At 36.8% G+C, this 6,852-nt stretch overlaps 1 pseudogene; it reads left to right on the forward strand.

Annotated features, from left to right (window-relative positions):
- Positions 1-986: 986 nt before the first annotated feature.
- LOC116639020 lies at positions 987-2,276 on the forward strand (annotated as a pseudogene).
- The last annotated feature ends 4,576 nt before the right edge of the window (positions 2,277-6,852 follow it).

Below are 6,852 nucleotides of genomic sequence, written 5' to 3' on the forward strand. Positions count from 1 at the left end.
ATTTGCTCAACACATGTAATTGTGGTCATACTCCTCCCAGAACCTAGTGTCCTACTACAAGATTTTCCTACTCCACTCCAGAGCCTAAGATGTGACTAAATATTTTTTTTTAACCTAAGAAAAAAACTTGTAGTTCTGTTAGCTGGAAACAAAGAAAATTTGAACATTTTTTTGCTACTCTATCCTGTAGAATGTACTAATAATAAATGTGGCAATTTTAATGATACATAAATTGTCATCCCATGAACCCTTACATAGAGAAGTTGTAAATACATAACAGTTTTGAATAGACCGAACACAGTAGAATTTTAATTCCAGGTAAAACAATCATTGTTCCATATTACAAAAATGTTTGAAAGGAATTGTGTTATTTTTATGAGTATATACAAAGAGCAAATTCTATGAATCAGTTTTAACAGAGTTGTTTCAAGTGTTTATTAAATAGACATGAAGTTCTTTGCCTCTTTATCAATTCTCACAATTGTCCTGCATAGTATTTACTATTAGTACAATTTTACATAAGAATAAACTATAGCTGGGAAAATGTGAAGGTAAAGTTTGTAGCCAGACCTGCCTGACTCAAAGCTACATTTTATTGTTGTTGTTGTTGTCGTTACAATTATTATTATTGTGTGCAAGTGTTTCTAGAATAAGCTTCAGAACGTGGTAAGGGAGAGAACTGATTAGTGGAACTAAACTTCAGAATGCAGAGTACATTTAACAATCTCTTCCATTCCATCCAGATATACCATCTTTAAAGGGTTAGCTAGATGTGGTTAATACTGAAAGCCATGCAAATTTCTGTCTACAGCTATTGTTGTACATTAATGTGTTTTCTCTAGAAGTTCAAATCTTTTAAAAGGAATTGTGTTATTATCATGAGATTTAGATTTTTGTTATATTTCCCTGGTGCATTATTTCTTTTAAGAGTTGGTAACTTTTGGCTCCGGACGCGAGGGGTGGGGCGTGCGCGGGACAAAGGGAAACGAGGCCCGAGCTGCGGGCGTTTTTTCCGCCCGCGGTGTCTCAGATTCATTCCTACGGAACTGAGAACTTAATCTTCCAAAATGTCAAAAAGACCATCTCATGCCCCACCTCCCACCCCAGCTCCTGCAACCCAAATGCCCAGCACAACAGGGTTTGTGGGATACAATCCATGCAGTCATCTCACCTACAACAACTACAGGCTGGGAGGGAACCCGGGCACCGACAGCCGGGTCACGGCATCCTCCGGTATTATGATCCCAAAAGCCCCCAAGCCACCAGATAAGCCGCTGGTGCCCTACATGAGGTGCAGCAGAAAGGTCTGGGACCAACTAAAAGCTTCCAACCCTGACCTAAAGTTGTGGGAGATTGGCAAGATTATGGGTGGCATGTGGCGAGATCTCACTGATGAAGAAAAACAGTATTTAAACGAATACGAAGCAGAAAAGATAGAGTACAATGACTTTGAAGGCCTATCATAATTCCCCCGCATACCTGGCTTACATTAATGCAAAAAGTCGTGCAGAAGCTGCTTTAGAGGAAGAAAGGCGACAGAGACAGTCTCGCGTGGAGAAAGGGGAACCGTCCATGAGCATTCAGCCTGCTGAAGATCCAGATGATTGTGGTGATGGCTTCTGCATGAAGCACACAGCCGCTGCCCGTTTCCAGAGAAACCACCGCCTCATCAGTGAAATCCTTAGTGTGGTGCCAGACGTCCGGTCAGTTGTCACAACAGCTAGAATGCAGGTCCTCAAACGACAGGGCCAGCCCTTAATGGTTTATCAGCGAAAACTAGAAGCTGAACTTCTTCAAATAGAGGAGCGACACCAGGAAAAGAAGAGGAAATTCCTGGAAAGCACAGATTCATTTAACAATGAACTTAAAACGTTGTGTGGTTTGAAAGTAGAAGTGGATATGGAAAAAATTGCCGCTGAAATTGCACAGGCAGAGGAAACAGGCTCGAAAAAGGCAGGAGCAAAGAGGGAAAGAAGCAGCAGAGCAAGCTGAACGCAGTTCCTGAGGAAGAGCAAGCTGCTAGAAAGACCGAGGAGAAGGAGGACCAGAGCATCCCGATGGGGACAGAGGAGACACACCTTGAAGAAGCGACGGAAAGCCAACAGCATGGTGAAGAAGGCACATCTACGCCTGAGGACAAGGAGAGCGGGCAGGAGGGGGTGGACAGTATGGCTGAGGAAGGGACCAGTGACAGTAACACCGGCTCAGAGAGCCGCAGGGCCACAGTGGAGGAGCCGCCCGCAGACCCCACCCCGGAAGACGAGAAGAAAGAATAAATGTTGCCTTGTTTTATGTGTTCTAAATACTTCTTTAAATTAAAAAAAAAAAAACAAAAAAAAATTCTGAGTTAAAAAAAAAGTTGATAACTTTTTATTGTAATCTCATCATCGGCCAAATGAATTCTATTTACCTCCTATTGGCCTTCTTGTGACATATGGATGTACTCCTTAAGATCAATTTTTGGAATTTACTTCTGCCTCAAATGCTTTATTGAACAATGATTAGTTATATGTTTATACCTGCTATTCTGTTTGTTCAATTTCATCTCATATCCAGTGATAAGATAGTATTTCCCATAAATCACCCTTTTCTTTCACAGTGTAGACTGGTTTGTGAAGCTTCACAATTCATCCTTACATAGAATGCCAACCCCTTTCAGAAGCCCCAACATGCTAGGCTCTCAATTCCAACTCCCTCCTTGGTGTTGGTAGAAGACCACATCTCTTTTCCCAAATAACCATTAAATCCCAGTTCTGCAGCCTTCGGAAACCATATTCAGCTAAGATCTCCTCCTGGCTACCTTGTCAACTGCATAAATGATTGGTCGACTTACTGTTCTGGCTCTACATTTTTTTCTCTTCATTTTTATCAACTATTTAGTTTTCTTTCTTTGTTTCCAGTTTATTTATACTTGCATTTATATGTATGTGTGTGCACATGTGTGTGTGCCTATGTGGGTATGTGTGATTATCTCTGTTACCACTACACATATTTCCACATTAATCTGTGTTTTATTTTACTCACTATCCTTCTAGATCTATTTATGCATTGACTTTGTGTTCAGCCCAGGTTCATTTTTGAAAGGTATATATTTCCCTTACTCTGTTTTGAACTGTGGCTTTATTGTACTTGTACTTACACTAATTTATTATTTCCTATGAAAGGGAGGGCAGTTATCACCAAAGATTTGGACATTCTTTCCATGATGTAGAGTTTCTGCTGGGAATTGGCTGCCTAGGTTATGACTACATTTCCAAGCTACCATGGCATCTAGGTGAGGCCACAGGATAGAATACTGGACAATAAAATGTGACAGAAATTATTCATTTTATTCTTGCAATAAAATATTCCTTGGAATTCTCCATTTATCTCTTCTTCCGTCTACGCACTGGATGTGGAGATCCATGATGATCCAGATAAAAGTAGATTCATAACAGAAGAATCTGGGTTCCTGAAGAGTCCCATTGAAAACTTCAGGATAGAAATTCCTGCATGGGGAGAAAGACAATTATCATATGGTTTCACTCATATGTGGAATATAAGGAATAGTGCAGAGGACCATAGGGGAGGGGAGGGAAAACTGAATGGGAAGAAATCAGAGAGGGAGACAAACAATGAGAGCCTCTGGACTCCGGGAAACAAACTGAGGGTTAAAGAAGGGAAGGGGATGGGTGGATGAGATAACCAGGTGAAGGGTATTAAGGAGGGCATGTGATATGTTGAGCACTGTATGCTATATGGAACTGATGAATTGTTGAACACTACATCAAAAACTAACGATGTACTATATGTTGGCTAACTGAACATAGTAAAAAAAAAATGATAAAAAAAAAATTCCTGCAGGGGTCTGCATGAGAAAAATTATTTTTTATTATATTAAGAATCCAGGGATTATTTGTGCAGATTTTTTTGGCACAACTTTAAATATTTCAAATTATTTTAAATTATTTGATCCTGTGATGACACTTTTAATTTTTTTTAGGTTTTATGGGATTTGGGAGAATAAAAAGGAATTTTCATATTTCATATTATTGATCATCTCTATTAACCTTCTAGTTCTATTTTTCTAGTCCTTCTTACCTTGCATTTATTTTCCATCACTGACTTATTTTCTTCTTCTGTGTGAGTCAAGATTCAGGCCTTTTGCTCTTAGATCATTCTATTTCCCTTTCATGAGATATTGCTTCTAAATTCATGGTTTCAAATTTTAAATCTCTATATTTTATTTCAACTATGTAACTCTACCTGAATATTCCAAATTTGTACAATTGGAAAACTATCATAAAATCAAGATTCAGTATTTACCTATCAAACCACTGTGCCCTAGAAATCCCCAATTCTGTCAGGTATACTACAATCATTGAAATAATTCAGGCTAGCAATCTCAAATTTAGCATTTAAAATATTCAATTAGAATATCAAAGTATCAATTTCATCATAATATAGTTTCAATCTGAGATTTAATCTCCAATACTACTTTGGTGTTTCAAACATATTTACAATTTAATATATACAGAATGATTTTGCCCTTTGTCTACAATAATTATACTTCCTTGTGCTCTATTAAACTAAAAAGTGTCATGGTATAACCGATTTCCAACCTGGAAACCTTAAAGTTGCTGTGAACATTGTCTGTCATTTATATGAAAAATCCAGCCAATCATTAGGCATCAACATTCTATTTTTGAGTATCTTTTGAATCCACTACTTGACTCCATCCCAGCTGTGTAATGAAGTCTATCACTACATTCATCATGCATTATTGTAATTTTCATTTAATGTACATATTCTTTGTGACAATACACGTTTTTCAGGGTAGGGTCCATGACTGTCTTCACCAATCTATCATCAGAACTGATCATATTGTCTTAACTACAATAGGAGGCCAGTAATTATTTGTTAAATGAATGAATGAAAGCATTTTCACCATCACTACTCTTTTCAAGGCCCATCTTCTGTTTTGGCTGAGTGTGATAGATTATATGAAGGTCCACAAATATCCATTAACTCTTCCTGGGGAAACCATATTGGCCATGTAACTTGTCAGTGAAACTGGACTTGAGAACCATAGTCACACTCTGTCAGAGGTTTTAAGAGAACGTTGAACCAGTGGTTGGAGTTGTGTGTAGAGCCATGTTCTTTTTTTCTTTTTCTCCATACTGGCTGTGTTCAAAATAGAAACAATTTCATCAGCTTGAAACTGGGAAACAATATGAGAAAAGTCCATGAAAAAAAATGTAGTATGAGAGAAATAAATTGTTGTAAACCACTGAAATTTAGGGATCATTTGTAGCCTCATCATGACCATCCTATGCTGACAGACATGGGTTAATATATTTACTATTTATTCTCATTTTGATCTTATTCTGTTCCAACTCTAGTTTAAATTTCTCTCCCTCTCCCTCTCATTTGGTTTATTTTTCTTTATAATTAAGCACAAAATAGAAAATGTCCATTATATCAACCATTTAAAAATAATATGTTAAAGAATAAGAACAATCTTATGACTCTCATTAAAATAATTTCTTCAGAGCTTATGAAACATTGCTGAATTAAGATGATAAAATAGGATTAATATTTAAAAACTAAGAAAAATGTTAAATAATAGAGAATGAACATAACATTAATTTTAAAAGTTAAGCATATGTTCCTGAGACAGATTCAGTGCTGAGCTCTTGTCTATTTCACACCAGCATATTATTCATCAGCTCATGAAAGCACTAGGCCTGCCATGGACCTATCACTTCTAATATGTTAAGAATATTGAACTGACTCTGTGTTCAGCTTGGGAGCATTCAGGTGCTGTCTCCATCTCATAGTACGTGATGTGCAGGAAATAAATTCATAAGCACTCTCTTTTACTGTATGTACTTAGCAAACTATTAAATTTAACTCATTTTTCCTCACACAAATGTGGAAATACAAAACTTATGATTACTATACAATGAAATGTGTCACCCTTTGATAAACTTTTCTAAATAAAATGGTTTGCTATAGTTTTCTGCCTTGAAATATTGAATATTTTCATTTTGTGCTTCAAAAATTTCCAATTAACGAGAGTGATGGGAATTTATTCTTGAAATGATCATCTGGAAAAATAAAATATAATGTATGTGTGTATATATATATATATACACATACACATACTCTATGTGTGTATATGCATATGTACATGTGTGTACCTAGAACCATATATATGTGCAGATAAGATGTGCGCACACATGTGTAATGCCTATGTGTGCAGAGTACATGTACATATATGTATTGCATTTTTTAAAAATCTAATTTTTAGATGGTATGCCTGAGCTCCCAGAAATAAATTTGAAACTGGAGAGGCATTGGGGAGAATTTTGAGGCCACTCTGAATTTTTCTTCTTGTCTTTATTTTTTATGTGTTGTGGTTTGAACGCCGTATTTTACAAAATATGATTACATTATTATAAATTACACCATTCCTTCTTATTCCTCTAATAAGAAAACATATTAACAATGAAATTGTGACACAAAGTTTTTCTTTTGTTATCTTCCCAGCCCATCATGGGTGTGAACTGCTTTCGTATGAAAGATCTTGCAGTTTTGTAAGCCCTCACTTACATTTCACATCATGTGACAAGCAGTCCTTTTGTGACCCAGCTTCTTTTACACGTGTCTATTTTCCATTCTTCGATTCCACAAAACACCCAGTTTGTGCTTTGCAATAAAGAATTGCAGTCTTTCCTCCAGCCATAAATATTCATTCCAGTAATGTCAAATTTATGCCACTATCTTTGTTTGAATGCAGTGACCCCCTCCTCTAGTTTCCTGCTAGAGATAAATAAAAGTCACTGTTAGTTTTATGTCCAAGTCATGCTG

Source organism: Phoca vitulina, unplaced genomic scaffold (assembly GCF_004348235.1).
Source record: "Phoca vitulina isolate PV1807 unplaced genomic scaffold, GSC_HSeal_1.0 scaffold17, whole genome shotgun sequence".
NCBI lineage: Eukaryota > Metazoa > Chordata > Mammalia > Carnivora > Phocidae > Phoca > Phoca vitulina.